At 42.6% G+C, this 22,047-nt stretch overlaps 1 protein-coding gene across 4 annotated transcripts in view; it reads right to left on the reverse strand.

Moving 5' to 3' along the window:
* arvcfb (ARVCF delta catenin family member b) overlaps positions 1-22,047 on the reverse strand; it is a 204,569-nt gene that overhangs the window by 85,594 nt on the left and 96,928 nt on the right. The window lies entirely within an intron of this gene.

The raw sequence follows: 22,047 nt of genomic DNA on the forward strand, positions 1-22,047 counted from the left end.
AAAGGAGCCATTGTGCGGTTTGGTAAATCTATCAGGAGGCCTGAGCTATAGCCCAGTGACTTTTATTTATTATTTCTCTCCGTCAGATAAAAGAAATGTGATATTTCATCTGTTTTGCTCAGCTCTGCTCTATAGGCTGTATGGAGCAATTTGTAGAATGGACTGCTTCTAAGCCAAAGGGCAGTACATTTTACAACAGATGAGAAAAATATTCTTAGGCCTAAAGTAACCCAAGACAATTCACCTGTATATTATTATACACTGAAGTTCCCAACTTAGGGAAAAATAAAACAATATTCATGAATCCCTTATTTGTAGAAATAGTTCCAATGATGATCTACTTCTTGCTGCTCTTCCCTAAAAGTCAGATTTGTGGAGTTTGTGATTAATAATTATCCAGTCAGGTGATTCTCCCATCATAGTTGTTGATCTCAGCATCTTCTCCAGATCTGCCATGGGCTTCTTGGCTGCTTCTCTTATTAATGCTCTCCTTGTTCGGTCTTTGGGTGGATTGCTGTGTCTTGTTGGTTGCAATATGCTCTTCGCATTTTTGAGTGGTTAGTGATGTGTTCCAAGCTTGTTGCATTCTCCATTTATTAAAAATGACACTATAAACCGTATTTGTGCTGCATATCCCTGGTCTGTTTCAAAGCAGGACGTTTTTTCTTTTTCCTGAGTGATAATGACAGCAGACTGTAAAGATCAACTGTATCCCTCAGAGTCTGAGCAGTTTGGAGCTCACTGTGAAACGACCGCACATCTGATATCTGCGGGTCAACCAGAGTACGTAGACTCGATGCCCTCCTCATCACTCTGGAACAAAATCAGAGCTCGCTCTCATCTCGCCGAGTGGAAATCTACTCAAAGAGCATTTTTTATGACAAGGTTCCGAACGGCGAAACACTCAGACGGAGCCAACGGCACGGCAACAGTTCCATCACCGCTGAAAAACACACACACCAAAAACAGCTAAACTGAGCTATAATAAAATCTATATCTGTTTGTGAAAAATGACATTCGTGCAATGCAGTTTCTCATTCAGAATTCGACAGAGCTGGGGGAAAAAAAAGTCATTAAAAAGCCACAGAACTGGCTTCTGAGTGCTTGTTATGTTTGAAGGTACATGAGCTTGAGCGAGCAAAAGTGTCTTTTAAGCTAACTTTCAAAGCTACAACTCGGCGATGAATATTTAAAGCCGGGCAGACATCTAAAACGATGTTTTGGTAGTGGGGCTTTTTTTCCCTGCATGCGAAATCAGCCGATGGTACATTCTCAGAAAGAGGATGTTATGAAGGGAATGTTAGAACTGGCATCTTTGAAGCTAAGGGGGAATTCACTACGAGTGTGGCTTTCACCGCCACAATCTGCTGGATACACAGCAACGTATCGGGAGAAGTTTTCAAAATCGCTCTGGAGAACGTGCAATATGAACACAGCGTAAAGACTGTTGGCTTCATCTGAAAACTGAGGAGGTGGCTGTGCTGCTTCAAAGGAAGAATGGGTAATTTGGGGATTTATTTTTTTCCTAATAAGTTGGGTTTGAGGGGTAACTTTTAATACCTCTAACAGAGTCCCTTCAAAACTCTGAGGAGCTCCTAAAAGTGCTGGATATGAAAAAAGTTCCCTTTTTAAAAAAAGAAAAAAAAACCCACTAAAGTGTAAACGCTTCTCCAATTTTTCTTTCGGTGTCATGCACTATTTATGCTCTGGGTCTGTGTTGTGAGGCTCTGCAGGTGGCTGGGAGGAGAAGGAGGGGGATGGGATGGAGGAATGCAGATGAAATATGGATTATCTCCACTCAGTGTCTGGCTAAGCCCTACTTCGCTGGCATCGCTGATTTTCTTTTTTACTGTGGTTTCCCTCCCACAAAGCTAACCAGCTGCAGGCCTATAGCATCTAGCTGCTAAACCCCCCACCCAGCCTTTAATCAACCAAACACACAAAATAACATCTTTATCTATCTTCTCCCCTTGATCCAACAAATCCCAAGCCCCCTCCACCAGTCTTCTGTATTATCTGCCATCGTTCTGGGTTTCTCCCCCGTGCAACAGGAAATGCTGACTTCTGAAGATTTAGACATCCCGTAAACAGGATCTTCACCCGAAAACAGCTATCAGTTGGAAAAGGAGTGATGATTGGCCACAGGCTTCAAACTGTTCTAATAAGTGCTGGGTCAGGGTGCTTTGGATGAAAGACATCATCCAACCCTTGAAGAAACGACTCCCAACAGGAAGGAAATCATTCCAGCCCTTTTAAGTGCACTGGGACGTCAGTGGGAGCTGCTTCTGATGCTAAACCCAGTTAAACACTAAAAAGAAATAAGATTTGGTTTCAACAAGGCAGTTTATGTCATTTTAGGAGTCCTGTTTGTGTGCTTGGATCTGTAGATCAAATTTCTGCCGCTATTATATTTAGGGTCTGAACTGGAAAAGCTTATCAGCAAATAATATGCTTCTAAAGTAATGTGAGGCTCACTAGTTAATCAGGTGTAAAGCTTCTTCTCACTTGGTTGTAAAAAAGTGGATTGTAAAATGAGGTTCGCTTCACGAACATTTTTAATTTTTTACACAAACAAAAGTTGGAGCACATCCTTGATATAGAAACACAGAACAAAAAGATATGAACACATACTTACTCACTCAACTAGGGCAATTAGAAAAAAAAATCCACATTTACACAGAAAAAAATCTGTTGGCATGACAACTGTTAGCTCTGTACTCCAAAGTGTTATAATTTACTTTTACTATTAAGCAAATAGAGAGCCTATCAAAACCTACTGGTTAAAAAAAATTAAAAGTCAACTGCAGCTAACTGAATGCAACATTACTTTTTACCTATAACATACAAACTCCCAAATATTCATCTTCTCCAAGCGTTCCTCCACTATAGAGAACTAGCTTAACCTGTATCTTATTTTAAAGTGGGAACATGGATCATCTAAATGCAATAACAAGAAGAACAACAGCAGTCATTAGCCACCGACTTCCTGGAACCTGAGGCTCGTCTATATCCTGAAGAGGACGCAGAGCCACAGCGCCGCCTTGTCTGCTGCTCTGATTATCAGAAACACTGAGGAGGTTGTGCGCGTCCGTCTCCGTCAGACAGGGGATGTCCGGTTTGTGCCAGCCATCTGATTACCCACAGTTCTGATGCTAAATCAGTTTAGACTCATCTCCCTGTCTTAATTGAGCAAAACAAAGGTACTTTCCAGCTCCGCGATGGGGGAGGACGTCTAGCCAGCTTGATGACATCTGAAACGAGTCTCTATTAGGAGGTTTGAATTAGCATATTTGCCATCGAAATGGCACTGGAATTTGAGAAGCAGAACAAGTAAATCAATAAGACGTGCCAACTCCTGCTAATGAAAGCAAAGTGAGGTCAAACCATTTCCTTGACCCCTTGAGTCCTTGTTTATCTAATTGTAATGGGAAGAGGCATGTTGCTGGCACGGTGCTGGAAGACAGGGGGCAGCTGGGCATAGTAATCCCAGACAAGAAATAGGGGTGCTTGTCACCTTCCTGCTGTCTGTCCACTGAGGAATCCATCCCCACCCTGAGGCTGCCACTGCCACTGATACAGTAGGATTACACCAGAGTTTAATCACCGAATGACTCAAGAAACGTAACATCGAAACGTCACCAGACACTTCAGATTTGGTCAGTCAGGCTTGGGTTAGGACTTGATCAAGGTGTGACATAGAAATACAATTGTATGTCGTACTTTGTGAACATCTTTAAAAAAAAACTAAAACAATTTAACTTAGTTATATTAATTAGTACACATAACTTGTGTGCTTTGCATCTACAGAGCAGTTGTTACAGTACAGCTACTGCAAAATGTTATTTTAAAGCCCCGATAGATACTTTCACTGTGCTATTCAAAAGAAAGCTTAGTAAGCTACTAGTGGTATGTCTGTAAAGCATCTGAGTGGTTTTTTTCTTGACTCAGACTAACCATCTAAAATCAGACTATTATACTTCCAGTGTTACTTGTTATAAGACAGGAAGACTAACAATTGGTGATTTAGATTGGTGGATAGCTTTGAAACTACAAAGTTTTGTTGGAGTAAAAAAATAATTTAGTCTAGAGCAGCACAATTACTGTAAATCACTGAAATATACATTTTTTTATACATTTCGAAACACCAGTCACAAAGAACTATATGAATGGAATATTGCATTGTATTATATACCATGTTAAATTAAATTAATTTACTTTTTTTTTCTTACAAATGTGTGTTTTGCAAACATTGTACTTTATATAAAACTAACAAGCAGTTTTAGGTGAGTTCTACTAATGTTTTTGGATTTATAAGAACATAAATAAGCACGTATGTGAAAATTTTGAAGTTACAGTAGATTTTTTGGGAAAAAACATGGAGCTATTGTCCGAACATCCGCCCTGCTAACATATTAATGTTCTGTAAATTGCACTAGTAAAATGAATTTTTTGTAGATAGGAAACCAACACTGTTTCCATCCAGCCCAGGGGCCCACATCCTTGTATGTACAGCCCTGGTTATCGTACTGTTATAATACTGGCCCAAGCTTAGAGTGAATCTGGCTAAAAATAGACCCTACATAGTTCAGTGCAGTGACTTTGTGTACATCCGACGCCCCAGTGGGATTTCTCTGCCAAACACCTCAGCCCTCCTCTAAGAAAGCCGTGTTTAATGAGCGTCCTCTGGAGTCCCGGCGCATCCTGGGCGCGGATTGAGCACGACCTCGCTGTCTGGGAGGTTACCGCAGCTGCTACCTCTGCACCAGCTGGCGGGAGCTGCTCAGAGGTGCGTGCGTAAACATCTGGAGCGAGGAGAAGCCAGTCCTCCTGTCGGCTCGCACAGACAGGACCGGGGTCCGCTCGAGGGTGCGCGAGCCCGTAAGCTCTGTCTGGAGGCTTTAAATAGAACGGTGGAAGTGAGACGAGTCCGGCCACGCCGACGGTTGTAGAGAGGTTTCTTCTCACAGGGGCAGATTGTTGCCATGAAGCATATATTTAAACATAAGGAGAAACTCACTGCTGCCTTGGGAACATCGCAAAAGCATCTAACAAAGCCAGAGTCACGAATTTACATTTAAGGATTGTTAGAAGCTCCTTGAAGCAGTCCAACGCAGATCCAGACGCAGACTTCCACAGGCTGCTTTGTAAAATCATAACACAGTGGAATAATTAGCAGAGAAAGACATGAGTTTTAACTGTTATTAGAAGAAAACTTTTATAAGCTGTGGTCGCAAAGGACAGACCGCCTGCTCAATGTTTAATAAAGATCTAAATATATTGCTTCAAACATTCATGCTCTGTAACGCAGCATATTTTCCCAGTAGCTGCCAAACAGTAAGTCTACTGGAACATAGCTGGGCACCGAGGCACAGCACAACAGAGTTACACACAAAACTTTCACTTTTGAGTTTGGGAAAAGAAAAAAAAAAAGAAGAATACTGGACAGTGACAGCCTTCTCCAGTAATCCTCCATGACAAAGAGCTGTATGAAGAGAGAGAGGAAAAAAAGCAGGCACACAATCAAAAGCAAATCTTTCACTGGGAGAACATAACCGCCGGGCTTTTTTTTTTTTTTCAGTCAGCTTTTACATTGTGAGAAAAAGAGGCAGATATGTGAGTTGTTGTGTTTTTGTTTTTTTGTTTTTTCCCAAAAGGTCTTCGTCAGCTTTTCACACAAGATTGCAGAGGTTACAAAAGCAATGCGTAGGAAAGTGAATGGGAGAGCTGGACCAACACCAACAGCATTACCCATAATACTTGCTAATATCCAGTTCCTTTTGTGGCCGCAGCTTTGTCCTCCTCCTTCCTGCCTCAGCGGGAATGTGGGCCTTCGTGCACAGAGGTGGTCTGTCGCCCGGTGCAAAGCGTACGCAAAACCCCTCACGCCGTTGGTCTAGTGGTGCTAACAATACGGCAGCGTGTGATGGGCATGAGAGACGGCGGATTTCGGAAAGTATTCGCACCAGTTTGAACTCCAATAACAAGAAACGTCAGCGTAGTTTCACTGGGATTTCATGAGAAAGATTTAGAAGCAAAAGAATGATTTAGGTCTGGACCTTGACTGGATCGTTCTTATATGCTGTGGTATCTCTGGCTGAATGCTTTAGGATCATTCTGTTAAACCGAGAACTTATTTAATTCCATACATCAACTCATCAGCCCAGTTTTGGTCTCATCTACCTCCAGCACCTTCTTCTACATGTTCAAGTCAAAGTTTATTTATATGGTACATTTACAACAGCCTCATCTGACCAACGTGCTTCACAACAAACATCATGACAGGCAGATAAATAATAAAACAGAAAATAAAATTAAGCTTGGTGAAATAGGTCTTTGGTCTTTAGGTCTTGACTTTGTCGATATCTTTTTTTTTTTTTGCTAAACTGCAAAACAAAACTGCAAGACCCCTACCAACTTTGTCAGAAATGCCAAATTTTTCTAAAGGCTTTCCTTTGCCTGTCGCAATATGCACTAAATCAATTTATTGCATGATCAATTTAAGCAAACTCAATTATTTCCATTTCTTTTTTACCACTATATGACCTGAAAATGGTCTCAAGACAACAATATTATTGTTTCTCGCACTAACTTCTGGAATAATTTATCCTGACAGGCCTACCGACAGCTAGTAGTTAAGTCTGCATCCCTTCCAGAGTAACCCTGTCTGGTTCTGTGACTAAAGCTCTCCTTGTCTAGCTTGTCACCATAGGTGGATGGTGATGCTTTGGTGCTATTTGTAGATAAATGTACTATTTAACCTTTATTTGATGGATTAATTGTGCTCCATTCAGAAATTAGTATTACCCCGTCTGGCTTTGTCTGATGCAGAAACACGAGGCACGTCTCAGATCAATGACGTAAAAGTCAAATAAATGCAACATGACTGTCCAGATTGCAGATGCTTTGAAAACTGTTGGATATGGATCTGATTTAGCACCACATAGGGAAGTGGCACGGATCAGATTTATTTGGAGGCGAGAACATTGGAAGTGTTTTGCTCATACTGTTGTGGAGAGGTCAGTCAGAGGTCGCCTATCAACAAAGAAAGAAGAATTTTGTTGGCTTTCGGTCTCATTTACTTGTTGTGTGAATGTAGCCCAAGTTCCTCTCCATGCTGAGCATCTGAAGGCAGCAGCCAGCACGGCTACCACACATTCAGAAAAGACAGCAAACAGGCCTTGTCCAATAAGAAAACAAACACTAAATCTTATTTTCAACCCCTTGTAGCACACGTAGATGTGTCCCCCCCGACCCCCACTCAATCACAGCAGATTTTTATCCCACCACTAAAATGCTGCGATCAACAGATCAACTGCTCTGCTGGAATGCCCCAGTCATGGTGAATATTTCATATGAACTCTATTGTTGTCTGCCCCAGGGGGCCTCAGCAAATGGCCCAATGAGAGAGACGGGGGTAGGGGGCCAAGCATGGAGCTGGAATCCACAGACCAAAACCCATTAGTCCAAGGGCCTCAAGAAAAAGCCAGGCAATATCTCAAAATGGTGAAAACATCTTTTTTTTTTTTTTTTCATCCGCAGCTAAATCGGTGAACAAAGTCTAAACACGGAGGATATCTGAGGACCTCGGCTAAACCTGTGGAATGTATGAAAGAGGGAACGGCCTGTTTCAGATTATCACCGAGGGATGCAGGGAGAAACATCACGCAACACTCTTCCATCCAGTTCTACAGTCTGTTCAAAAAAAAATAAATAAATAAAAAGGTACGTTGATGAAAAATGCATGTTGCTTCACCAGTACTTCTGCTCCTCTCCACACCCTTCAAGCTTCAAAAATAACAGCAGGGACCATTTCTTCTGGATCCGATACCCAGACCAATAAGATCTCACAGCGAGCGTGACGCTGTCATCCAAACTGTGGATTCTCACTTGTACAACTGAAGTTGTGTCTGTCTGTCTGAGGGGAGAGCAAAAACTGCTATTTTCACCCAAAAAGGGGAAAAAAAATAATACAATGTAAACTGGCAACTCGCAAGTCAGGCAGATTAAATGAAAATGAATCAACTAAAAATGTGCAACTTGAAACTGATGATTAATGCGGTTCATTCTCATTCAAATCTCCTTTCGCCAGCTGGGCACGGTGCCATCAGTCAGTCTGGGAAGCAGACGGCTGTGAATCACCAGAAGCCGTTTAGCAAGTCGGCACCGGACCTCCATGAACAATAGCTGAGCCACTGGACTGCTTCACTGATCACAGGAATAACGCTGTTGTATCTCACACTAAACTGCCTTGCTTCACGACATGGATGCTGTGGGTTTCCCGTGACGACCACGCAAGTTTCAGGACACACAGGTTTTGGATGTCAGTTTAACGTCGCGGAGAAAAGGAAAAAGATCATATGGAGAGAAGGCTGAAAAAACAACAAGGCTGTGAGGTTCCTAGCACTCTGCAGAGCTCTGAGGAATTTCAAACCCCATATGGCGACAAGGTGCTCGCGTCTCCGCCTGTCAGGGGGTTCGAGTTCAACGCCAAGGGTTTCATCGCTTCTTCCAGAACTTAAAAAGATTAGGGGACAGAAAAAGACCAGCAGCGTGGAACTGTTTGGTTTAGAGATGTGCATCCAATAACAATGTTTTCTCACAGACTGTGGTTACACTGAAGCAGACGTTGTGGGTCCTTGACACAGTCGTCTGGGGATCAATTCCCAAGTTTGAAACTTCTGCTTCAAGCATCCGTCATTCATTTTCTGCAAGTTCTGTGATTACTGTGAATACTGGCCACAAATCCTGAAAAAAAATCGTACAATTTTTCAACCTTTATCTGACTGAAAACACTTAGTGTAATCATCACTTCCAATATTGCAAGGCTATTTTTGCGATTATTTTGAAAATCAAAATCACTGATTGTGATGCTACTGCTGAAATATTTATTTTATTTATCATTAAGACCTTTCCAAAATCTACACAAAGAAAAAAATGAAAAAGAAAAAAAGAAGATATATTGGACACACAATCCTATTCAGTCTTTAAAGAACTTAAATAGCTTGATTTTTGCTACTTGCCATATTGAGCGAGGACTATCACCTGACTTTAGCAATGTAGCAAAAGAAAGAAATACTGTCACCTGCAGGTGAGTGACAGCAATCACTTAAACCTAATGTTTTTGACAATTTTTGCAGAACATTTGAAATAAAATTCACAATTATGAATCAGCGCAAAAAATGTTGGGATCTGTTCATTTTGCGTTAATTTCTGCAATTGCAGAATCGCAAAAAATAAGGACCGTATGATTCATTAAAGGATTAGAAATAGACTGGATTTTTGACAACATTAGGGAAGGTAGACGAGGACAGATGGAGGGGGGCTTGTCGCATGGATCATGACTCACTTCAGAACCCTGTCCTGGTTTACCAAATCACCTCCACGGACTTTTGGGAATACCACCGTGATTCATCCTCTGGGTCCTTTCAATGGATGGTGGCACTCTCACTTTAGTTCACAACTCCGGGAACAAGGAATGAGCTCACATTATGCAAATCTTTGAGGTATTACAGGAAAGCCTCTCCATGTCTGACACTGATGCATGACCTTTCACCTGTGTGAGTGCTCAGCCATGTCCAAGTGAATTACCGGCCTCGGTTGAGCTGCTTTACTGGAGTTCAGTAATGGCGTCAACAGAACAAAGCCCTCTGCTGGTGCTTTCTCAGGAGTGAGATTTAAAAAGATTCCCTGCTCATCCACTCTGTATGACTGTAGGCCGCCAGACTGAGAAATTAGCATCTGCAGTTGTGTGACTCACTGGTTGTCATATTTCATCAAATTTGTTACTATTCAAGCACAAGACCAGCTTAGTGACACCCACAAACAGATATTACCATAACATCATCATCACTGCTGGATCCCCGTTTCGCAGCAGATAGTCTGAGAGGCTTGAAAGAGAGATATTGTGACTTCGGGGGCCACAGTGGCGACCGTTTCTGTCACATCGTCACGGCATCTCGTCTTGTTGGAGACGGGATATTAAAAGAGAGAACGCAGCGCTGACTGATTGGAACTCCAGCAGCTCTATTAGTGAGGCACGTTCCAGAGGCATGCAACAATTAAGGCAGCTCCGCCTGCCAGGGACGACAGAAAGATCCATGAGCAGCCAAACACTCATCAGTCAGTACAGCCACAGCCGAGTTGTTACCACGAGCCAAGAGCAAGAAAAATCGCAGTGGAAACAAACTGCAAGTTTCAGTAAGGTATTGAAGACTGCTCCACAACTGGCTTCTGGTGGATCCGACCCAAAACTATCGATCTGATTCCACTGAGAGGGATGGCTGCACTCCAGGAAATTAGGGCGTTTTCACACCTAATAGTCCTCTGGACTCGGTTCGATCGGGGCCCAAAATTGCAACATTTGTAACATTTTCAGCTTGTGTCGTTTCCTTTCACTAACCGAAAAACCTGTTCACAACTCGCATATGGTAGCACTACACCAAGATTTACAGAAGGAAATGACATGAAAACATCTGAAGCAGACAACAAGCGCAACTTCCTGTTTCACAAGTTATAAGCAAAAATTGGCATCATATCTTAGCAGATGAAGGATTTGTCTTCTTTCTTTGATTAAACACCACAAGCCAATTCTCCTTCCAGCGTGTTTGTTTTGGTTGTACTTACCCAGAATGCTCTGCACTGCAGTCCACTTCCTGCTTTTGGAGCAGTGTCTGGTCCGCTTGGCATTCACATATGCATTTGAACCGCACCAGAATGCCCTTCAACCAAATTGAGAACGAGGTTTTAAGGCGGACCAGAGTTCACTTATTTGGTCCACAAGAGTTCAGTTGCGCATTCACACCTCTACAAACAAACTGGACTTTCTAGGCTACCAAACTAGAAAGTTTGGTCAATTAAAGCAAACAAATCAGGATTGGTGTGAAAGACTTACTTGTGACAACAACAGCTGACCAAGTAGAAACCTCCCATATCTGGCTTTTGAAGGTAAAAATAGAACTTTGTGATCAACTCCTAATAAAGCGAGCGATCATCTAACCTGCCACACTTTTATCCTTCTATTGGGACAAAAACAGGTGAAGTCACAGTCCTGATAAAAGCCTCCTTTGCAAAATTTCTCCTGTCCTAACCATCCTCATATGAGAGAAAAACAGGAGTTTCAGCTTTACGGAAGAGGGGGTGACCCACTTCACTAAATCATTGCACAATACTGCAGTGCCGCTGCTCGCAAAGTTCACAAACGCTTCCAAATATATACAGGATTTTCTAAGTAGCAGCCCCTGTAACATCAGCATTCCCCGCGCATAGACGGAGTCGCTCAGTTGCAAATATCACGAAAATAAGGTGAGTTTTAAGCAGATATCAGCTTCTCCCTGGAGAGGTGATGTCTGCAGCAGGAAGCCGCTCCAGGCTCTGCAGCCTGAAAGCCTTCAAAACCTGCTCAAGTCTGACTTCTAAATAAACTTCTGAGTGATCATGTGCAGCGAAGTGGTATTCAGACATCCACAATTTGAAGGAGCACGCACATTCTGGAAATAAGAAGGATTCAAAGCAAGAAGAGGAGGAGTTAATAAGGTTTGTTGGAGGGGAAACAAAACAAGAGGCCTGCTTTGCCACAGAGAACAGCGGCGGCAGCTTGTGGCATTGGCGGCTCGACACATGAGACATTGCGCCAGCCCCACCGCCTGCAAACCTCTGATTTTACAGAATGGGTGAAGGGTACTGTCATTTCAGATTGGCCTCTGTGCACGTTCCCAGTGTGATTTCCACACCACAGCATGGCATGGGACAATATCCTTCCCTTTGAAAGCAATATCAAAGATTTGGTAGCCGACACACAGAGCTGATTTGGTGACCCCATTCCAGAGAGGTTGGTTGGAGAAATGGAAGACATTTCCATGTGACTTATCTTTTTTTTTCCTACTTCCGCCAATTTTTTTTTACACATAATCACGGCAACATTATTATTATTATTATTATTATTATTATTATTACAAATAGGAGCAGTCAATTAGAATTTCTAAAGATCAAATGGCACCTGAAATTAGAATTAGAATTGCAGAGAAGGCCAAAGTTCAAACATTTTGTGTCACAACCTCAAGATCCAGTGTATTTTTGGTGGTTTATTGTGATCAATCAACATAGTGAAGGATTGTTTTTTTAAATAAATCTTATGTTCCGCGCTCGTTCCGCCGACAGAGCATTAGTCAGTGTACTTAGAACAAAAGAGTACATTCACACCAAAAATATCTTTAAAATTTTCTCAAAAAAAAACTCAGAAACTTCTATTTCCAACGCAGAAAACGTGAAACTTTTGAAACTCAGAAATCTGTTTTTTTCAGGAAAAAGATTCATCTCAAAGTCTATGATTTTTCTTTGCTGAAAATTTACTCCAATTTTCATCTCCGAAGGGCCGAACACTCCGTTGTATGTTTCTCTCATACCCCTAAATAAAATCTTGCATGACCAAATGTCTTCAGAAATCTGTCAGAAAAGTTTGAGAAGAACAATGAGACAGACATTCCTTCATTATGGAATAGTTGTCAGAAGAAAACTATGCTAAAAGAAAGCCAGAAGAAAGCAATTCTGGAAAAAAAAAAAAAAAAAAAACCTTGAACAATTTAGATCAAAGCATATTCATGTGTTAGAATGGCCCAATTAAAGTTCAGATGTAAATCCAACTGGGAATCGGTGGCAGATGCTGTAAATCCAATCCAACTGATCTTTAGCTGTTTTGTTTAAAGAAAAGAACGGGCAATAATTTCTGCCTCTTAATACCAAAGTGGTTCAACAATGTAGTACTGAGTCCAGGGGGTTAAACAAAGCTACACTACACACTTTTCTGGAATCAAATCTCAAAAACCATCCATTACTTCTCTCCTAACTAAAATGACATCTTGCCTGGAGTTGGCTTATTACATAAAATCCCAATAGATCTGAAATTCATAAAAAAAAAAGAAAGGAGTTTGAGAACAGAAAATTTGCAATAAAACAAAATTAACATTCAGCTTGGCAGTTAAGCTTTTGCATTAGCTTGTTAATGTGCAGGAAAGCTTTTTGAATCTGTTTGATAATCCAGTTTCTCTAGATTATCAAACGCCTGACAGCTAAAATGGGCTGATTTTGGAATTTGGACAACCAGGTCTCTGCCTTGCCAGCAGTGACACACACGTTTTAATGCATTTTAATTACAGCTTCTCCCCCGACCCGCTACGTGACCCTTTGCTTCTTTGTGAGGATCTGAGATCTCTGTGGGCAATTACCGCAGGCAATAAAGCACTCATCTCGCACAATGCTTTCATCACCATTAGCAGTAAAAGATTTTAACAAGGCCGTGTCAAAGTCACAACACGAGCAACGTGAGAACGCGGCGGGTCAGAAGAAGGGTCCAAGCGTGGACACAGAGTCCACGCTTGGACAGAGGGTCTCCCGTGTGGATCGCCGATAAGCGACGACTGAGCGCTGCACAACGAGGGGCATTGATCAGCGTTCCTCCGACCCGTCACTGACAGTCTCAATTACCCACAGCGTTCCAGGGCCGAGGAGAAGTGGTACGTGGAAAACCGTGGAGGTGAGTTAAAGCTGGGAGCTGGAATGCTTCAGCTCTAAAGTGCTCCCATCTGACAATGCGAGTCTGGAATGTAGCCGCTCTTGACCCACCTCCCACCTCCTTCACCGCTGCGTGCACCGTTGAGACCGGAAAAACACAGACTGCAGCTGGACGCGGAGTTACATTCAAAAGAGGCTGAGCACAAAACAGGCAGAGGATGGTTTTGATTGGATTAGGCCTTTCTTAACTGTACCAGAATATGATGGAAAGAATTCAGAAACTCAAGGAGGTCTGTGTCAACAGCCTTTATTTGCTTAACTCTTGAGACTTTCCCGGGTTTATGGCACGTTTTTTCACACATCCCAAGTTTGTGGAGGTACAACAAAGAAGAAGAAATGAAAAAAAATAAAAATATTAAAAAAAAACAGTGCATACCAATGATGTTGTTAAACTGAGCCCCCCTTATTTAATCTCTAAAGAACCTAGGAAAGCCAGCAACCTGAAAGAGCCACAGGGAAATAAATACCTGTTGGAGTGTTACGGTGAGGTCCAATCTTGTTCAGTTAAGAAAACATGGAGTGTGACAAACCTGGGTATGATTCAGAAACAATACATTTCAAGTTTATATCTCCACAAATGTCTTTTTTCAGATCACAAAGTCTACAAAGACATGCTGACAGAACTCCAGAGGCTAAAGGGGGGTGTTTTTCCTTTTGCCGCTGTCTTTTTTGACATACACCATAAAAATGATGGGAAACAATGAGCTTTGGTATTTCAACGGCTAACAGAGTTCCCCTATCTGACAGTATCTGATTAAAAGCTCATAAAAAAGGCAAAACTGTAATTAAAGCCTCTACGTAACAACAACATATCCCCAAGAATTAACTCTAATATAGTAAAAAGAAACTTTGTTGGGTTTGCATATCCTTGGGTGTGACTTCCATTAATCAAGCAAAGAATTATTACAGCAGAAAAAAAGTGAGTTGTTCCAACCGAAATGTAAATTAATTCTTCTACACCCTCTTTCCAACATCTCTTCTTCAAAAAAACAAACAAACAAACAAAAAAACAACAACAACATTACTAAACTAAAAGCTTGCTCGGCTGGAGCACCAGGATGCTGGCAGCTCTTAAAGCAGACGCCACGGGGCCAAAGTTGTTCGCAGTCCAATCCAGCGCAACGCGTGTTAAGCCCGGCACCTTCCGTGGACGGCTGGCACCTGTCCCTCTGCATCCACAGACCTGGCTGGCACAGACCAGCGTGGCAGCAGCGCACGGCACGTCACAGCCCCGGTGCTCATTCCAAACAAGTTCCACACGAGGGAGGCTGCGATGGTATTCTCGTGAAGCCCCGGCAGCGAACAGCAGAGGTTCATTAGACGACTCAATAAAGCCTCGTGGAATGCGAAACGAGGCGCATCACTCCGCTGTTCACCAGTGGCTCCTCTGGGAGCGCGCTCCGCACATATCTGGAGATTACGAGGCGATGTGGGACACAACCATGAGTCTGCATCTTTAATGGCATATGACAGAGAACAGTCTAAGTGCTTCATTTGTAAAAAGAAAAAAAAAAAAAAAGATAAGCTATCATAATGGAGCGACTGTAGAGCTGAAAAACCCACATTTCTTTTCTTTTTTTCTGAGGTTCTTTCTATGGTTTGGCTGAACTCCTGCGACTGGTCAGCACAATGTTTGTTTGTCGGCAGAGTTTTGGCTGGAGTTGAGGCCGCTATTCGGGCGGTGAGGGGGGACAGCAAAGGCTGATCAGCTTACAGTGGTTTGGACTTTCCCTCCATCCTTCTCGACCATTCGCTTTTATTCTTCCCTCTGAACTCAGCGCTGCAGACGGTTAAAGCAGGGTCTGCATGTTGTAAGTTAAAGAGCAGCATGCTAATGAAGAGCTGGGGCCTCTGAAGAACCCGTGGGTCACTAACGGACAGATCTCACTTCAGACACCCAACAGGGATTTCGAATGAACTCTGAGTGAGCGTGACACACAGCCAAATGCGCCCTGGTTTCTCATATTTTGGTTCTCGTGAGATCCGGCTAAAAATAGAATGGAAACAATTCAAATGTCCTGACTGAGTGGAACTGCTGGTTAAAATTCTAGCAATAAAACAAAAATCGGTAAAAAAAAATATGTTGATTTCAGCTAAAATCGCTAATGTAGCTTTTCAAATGAAAAGCAACAAGTAGAGCGCAAGTTACTGGTACTATTATTAGCTTTAAACTTGACACTTGAAACTTTACATCTAAGTTTGAAATTCTAATTTTGAACTAAGACAGGAAGTAGGTCTTTTTTTGACTTGTGTGGACAAGGCTTAGGAGAAATCTCTACCACATTTAGTCATCCATGGAGCAGCAGTTTGGCTATGCTACAAAAAACGCTTTACCCATTAGCTGCTAATGACCTTAAAGCTAGCCACCTCTCTGAAACTGAAGGTTCGGTACAAATTCAACAGATCATGTCAGTTCTGATGACGTCTTGCAAACATCTAAATGACGCGAGTTACCCTGACTTAGATGATTTCATAATTTTGAAGTTTATGAAACATTTATTTTTGATAAATTGAATCATTTTCAAATCTTTGCTTGTGTCATTTTAAGAGGGTCCCAATGACAACAGACTCAATCCAGTTCTGGTCAAGATGGACTGGATGATCTACACGGACCATAGAACCATTAACGATACCAGCCAAGGAAACGGTTGTGAATCGTGAAAAAATAAAAAATAAAAATGAGGGCGTCTTGGTTTTTGCAAAAACGTTTCAGAAACTTGAGCTCATTTTGCCGCGCCTCATAATTTTGTCTTGTTAGATGGAACTATCAGCTCATCCTAGATTAAAATCTTTGACTCGCATGAAAACAACTGTTTCACAACACGCTTTAGATTTAGGCCTGAAATTAAACGCAAAAAGCCTGAATTCAAAATCACAAATTCAAAGTCTTTGATCTGCAGTTAGTTGGCACCATCGACAAATGTGTTATCTGGCATGTTACTGTGGATTAGCGTCTCTGCTGCCCAGAAGTTGAGCTGTTAGCATGCCATCAAGAACAACCCTCTTCAGTCAGTCCCTCACAGCCTCATAATGACAGTACAAGACAAGACAGCGGAAAAACTGTAACGCCATGACCCAATGCATAGTTGACCCTTCAGTGTCTAATTAGCAAGTAAGTCATGCAAAGGGATCTGATGTAGATAAGATGTTGCTAACAATAATTTTACTTGTACTTAATGGTCACTAGCTTTAAGGGAAATGCTCAACACAGATTCTGTGTTGTGAACAGTACGCAAGATTCTTGTTGTTTTAAAAAGCCTGTGATCAAGCTACATTAAGTTGATGTGGATAACCAAATAGTCCATGAAAGGAGGGATTTGTTGTTATCAACAAGAACAAGCATCAGATTTAAGATGTAGACATTATTGCAAAATAATGTCTACACCGGGATTCATCCGGTTTGGATGAATCCCTGCAGAAGAGCTGTTGGAGAGAATCGATAATCCCAAAAGGCATTCTGAGACAGATGGTACAATGATGGAGGATCAATGGTTACTCTGCTATCCTGCCCGCTTCCAGCCAAGTAACAGGATGTGGGCTAATCCCTCAAAAGAGGGTTCTAGACTAAACATGGAAGCGAAGGTTGAACCACCTCTGGCTTCCCCACACCCGCTCCATGTAGGACCAATAAGGTGCAGATGTTGCTCGATGGGGTCTGAAAAGAGAACTGGAGAAGTAGAGAAGGGCTTGTTCTTGCATTGCTGATTGAGGAAAGCTTTATGAATACTCTGATTTTCCCCCCTCAGGGCCCCTCTAAAGGGTTCTCAGCTGCAGAACATAAAGGGTGGAGCCTTTATGAATCCTGTGCAAGCATCAGGAAAGCCCTGGTTCTTTTGAAAAGAAAAAAAAAAAGGCCCCAGAATCCATCCGCTCTCTTGCTGAAGATCCTGAATAGCAGCAGCATTCCTAATGAGTAGCAAAGGATGAAACAGAAAGGGGAAGGTGGATCATTTGTTCTTTATAGCTTCAACTCAATTAACTGATTACCTCCATCCTCGTGTTTTTATGTAAAAATCTAAATGTTTGTTTCATGTCATAACTCTGGTCTGACAAACAATCACAAAATATTGTCACTGCCTCAAAGCGGGCTTGAACAGGGCTTTCCAGAGACAGCCTGATGAGTTCTGCTTCCCCAGTTTCCTGCTCCTCCTCCATCACAGTGACAGAGACATCCCTCGCTTTCTCCAGGCCAAGCGGCTTTCTTATCTACCCCATCGAAAACACTCACTGCCACTGCTGGCTTCCAATGTTAGAGATAGGAAGTTGTTTGTTGGACATAGTTAGGAGGATTGTGAATCCCATTCCCTCATAAACAAGGCTGCAGTGTCTGCAGCCCACACACAAAACAGATTAAATAAGCTAAAGATCCAAGCCTAGTTCCTTCTGGGGCTCCAGGTTTTGGGGTGTATGTGCATGAGTTTGTTGTTGTGAGGATTGTCACACACCTTATCTGCATAATCTTATAAAATATTTGCCATACTTTGCCAAGGATGAAGTGCAAAAAAAATTTTTCTCTTAAGTGATGTCATTGATAAGGGAGTAAAAATGTGTCTAATTTTGATAGCATATGCAACCTGCAAGCAAATCTCAGCAGGTAAAGCCACTCAGGCAAGAGAATAAGCTCCCATCTCAATAATGCACCTCTTCTCCCCAGCGCTGCTTCCTAAGGTAGCAGTGTGAAGGTATCCATCTCCTGCAGCCTGAGCTCCAGCCTTCCAATTTACTGCCACTCACCTATTTTCTAATTCCATCAGCGTGATGATGAAAGCTGAGAGGGCATTACGCTTCTTGCCAGTGGTTGGACAGTGAGGAAGGGAGTGCAGGGCCGCATCGGTCACACTGTCAGCTAGCCAAATGGGTTAGGACGGACAGAATGAGAGCCAAAGCAGAGGGGATGATGGAGCTCTGTGCTTCCAACCGCTAAGAGGCAAAGACCTTTGCTCCTCTGGCAAACATAACCCCGGGGTAACGTCCCAAAACCTCAGGGCATGTTCATTTGATCACAACAAAGCATACAGAGTCACACCTGTGAGGTTGTCCCTGTAACTCAAATCTCCCAAGTGTATGAAAAGTATCTTTGTGGACGGTGATGCTGTGTACAGGAACGGACTCAGTAGTGGTTAGTCTTTCAACAAATCTGAAGAGGCATCTGACTAAAGATGATTTTACTACACGATAGCCTCATAACTGTCATGACATGTTAGCAGATTAATAAACAGAGACGATATTTCAGAGTAACATGTTCTATATGACACCATTAATTGTAGGTCAGTACTGCTGATCCACCTCATGTGCTTTTGCCGCGCCTCTTTAAAGCTCTGACTGGCTGCAAGGTTCGAAAGATAGGAAGAATTTTCCAAGTTTCTAAGTTTGGGTACTCAGCAGAAAAAGAGAACATACAAACAATTTAGAACAGTACAGTACCTGGCTAACCGTTAGCCTCCAACACATTGAGCTCTTCCTATCAATGCTAAATGTAAGGGGTGAGTGTGCAAAGGGATTTGATCAGCTCTAGTCCATGCTCCTTGTAAATTAAGTAAATAAACATCAAAAGCAATAGGTGGTGTCCATGAAGGGCGTGGTGGGAGATACTGTGACATGTCAAGTCACGATATGGGGAACATGGGAAGAATAAAAAGCCTCGACCATGGGGTACCATACCATCTGGTATAAACAGTCACTGGGCCTTGTAGCACCATATGATCAAAACATTCTTGCCTCCAAAACACCACAGCAACCACAACTCCTGCAGACCCCCATTGCCTACCCTGCCCCCAGTACAATAATGGAAACTCTGCAGCTATTGAGCCCTCATATGTTTCCGGTCAATGGCATCATTCTTGTGTGACCTCCCCAATCCCAGAACGCCGGCACTCCTCATGCTCTACATGTCTTCAAATATTGATTCGTGCATCGTCTTCTTCAGACACACAAGGGGCCCTAGGAGAGGAATGGAAAAAGACAGACGGGGACCTTTGAGCTGTCATGCGAAAACACCCCCGCAGAAAGAAGTGTGTGACAGCTTTTTAATTTCAGTAAGAAATCAAAAAGCGTCTGAGAGACGGGGTAGAACGCTCAGTGGCAGCATCTAAAACGCTCTGCTTGCTGTCAGGAATCTGGCAATACCCCACCGCCTGTAGACAAGACCTCCTTTGGTCTTTGGCTGAATCACAGATGAATTATTTTGTTATTCAGACGGGTCCTTCTCGCTTGCGGAGAGAAAGTAAAGTCAGGTTTTGCAAAGGCCTTGGCAAGATGACGACTTCTGGATTATTCATAATGTTTTCCTCCCCCCACCATCCCTTTGCGACAAATCTGTTCTTCTATTTTTTATGAACTTGAGGTCCTTCAGCCTGCGCAGCTGAATTCAGAGGATCCGGGGCCCTACCCTACCGGCGCAGCTCTCAAATAAAGGCCACTTTATTTTTAACTCAGCCTGGTGCTGGCTCCCCCACTTATTGTGGGCTATCCAGTAATCTTCAGCAGGCTAAAACTAATTTACTGTAAGCTCTGCAGCAGCATTAAGACTAGGCCAAGGCAGAGCGGTATTTGTCTCATTTCCCTAGCTGTCAATATTCCTCTGATGATAACGGCTGATTTAGAGTCAGGAAATCTTGAGGGGGCAGTGTCGAGCATCGCCGCTATAAAGGGAACAATCAGAAGGAATCCAAACGAGCTCAACTCCAGTTCCATGAAGAGGAACGACACCCAAAAGAACAATGTGAATGTCGACTTTGACACATCTTGGGGCATTTATAGGGTTTTGCAGACATATTAAAAACCCCAAAATCTTGCAACTGCAAACATCAACATGTTTTATTGTGAATTTTGGGAGATAAATCAGAGCTAAGAAGTGCATAACTGTATGATGGAAGAAAATTATACAGCTCTTCTCACAAAAAAAAAAGAGTTTTGGGGAATAACTGAATTAGTACATAGAGTCAATCAGCATGTAATTGAATTCCAATGTTAATGCATGTCATGACACTTGTAGCCCTCCAATCTATCCCTGAAAGAGACTGAAATTATTTGTTAAATATTTTTTATTGTTGTGGTGCTCAGAAATGCCTGAAAACATGTGTACGTTTTTTTTTTCATTGAATGCTGATCATTTGATCTTGCTGACCAAAAATGTTCAGCCTCTAGATGCTGCTGGAGACACATTGACTCATGTCTCCAGTCAAATGTATATTCATAAAAAATATAATTTTTTTACTTCACAATAAGTAGAATAAGTAGAATTTTGTGTCTGCAATGTGAAACAAAAAAAGTACAAGGAGTGTGGAGGCCTTTCCAAAGAGACTGTGCTCTGCAGCTCTGGTCCAGCTGAAGAATGTGCATTGGAGTTGAAAAGGTCACACCACAAAGCTGCTCTGGGCAAGAAGCATGAATACAATCCGAGTTTTTGGGAGTGGAGGGTCACGGACACAGCCGGACCTGACCCGCTCCAGGACACAGCTGAGGAGAACACAGTCTCAGCTTACTGACATGCGTCTGGTCTCATTCCTCTGAGCCTGTGTCCTGACACAGTCCACCTCTCCCCACACCATCAGTTCATTCTGCACTCACTCGAGTTCAGCCTTGAAACTTATCCAAGTGCCTTGACGGCAAAAGAGAACAAAGACTTTGTGGGTGAGAAAAGGTCAGCTTATCCTCCGGCCGTCAGGTAACACTCAGCCACAGAAGCATCTGTTAAAGAGCCATTATCAGCGCAAAGTGGCGAGCTGACAGAATGTTTTTTATCCGTCAAACAGGAGCTCGGCATTTCCGCCCCTCTCACCCCGCATGACAACTTGACCTTATTCAATCATAGTTTCTCTCCCTCTCTCCATTTCTTCCTTCTTCTTTCTCCGTTTTCACTTCAGAGTCGACTTCGCCGAGCACTGCCAAGCTTGGCGGCAAAAGAGAAGAGCGAGATGGTGTAGGCAGCCTTGTGGATGCTCTTCAAACAGAGGAAACCGCTTCCAGTGATGTATGCACATCATGCCCTGGTACTCACACGCCCACACGCAGACATGGTAACAAACTCACTGTGGCAAGAAGAAGAAGGAGAAGAAAAAAAAAGGCACATTCCCGTGGCATGTGTGCAAAGTGAGAGACAAAAAGAGTTCTCACACACTTGGTACGACAGTCTATGAGCAATAAATCCCAAGCTGGGCTCATTCAGAGCCTCGCAGAAACTATTTTTTCACAGCATGCCCCCATCTTTCTATAGGAGCCAATGACACATTTGAGCCTCTGAAGGTGTCAGGGCGCCCATAACTCACAGTAATCACACACACACACACACACACACACACACACACACACACACACACACACACACACACACACACAGCTACTAAACATGTATGGGGATGGCTATTTATAGAATTGTCCAAGCAAACAATTTAATATAAATAATAATGAAAAAAAAGATTAGCGTCCACTTATATATGAATGGATGCTCAGTCGTTCTATATGTGTGCAAGCCTTGCACTA

This window comes from Poeciliopsis prolifica, unplaced genomic scaffold (genome assembly GCF_027474105.1).
Source record: "Poeciliopsis prolifica strain line A6 unplaced genomic scaffold, Auburn_PproV2 SCAFFOLD031, whole genome shotgun sequence".
Taxonomy (NCBI): domain Eukaryota; kingdom Metazoa; phylum Chordata; class Actinopteri; order Cyprinodontiformes; family Poeciliidae; genus Poeciliopsis; species Poeciliopsis prolifica.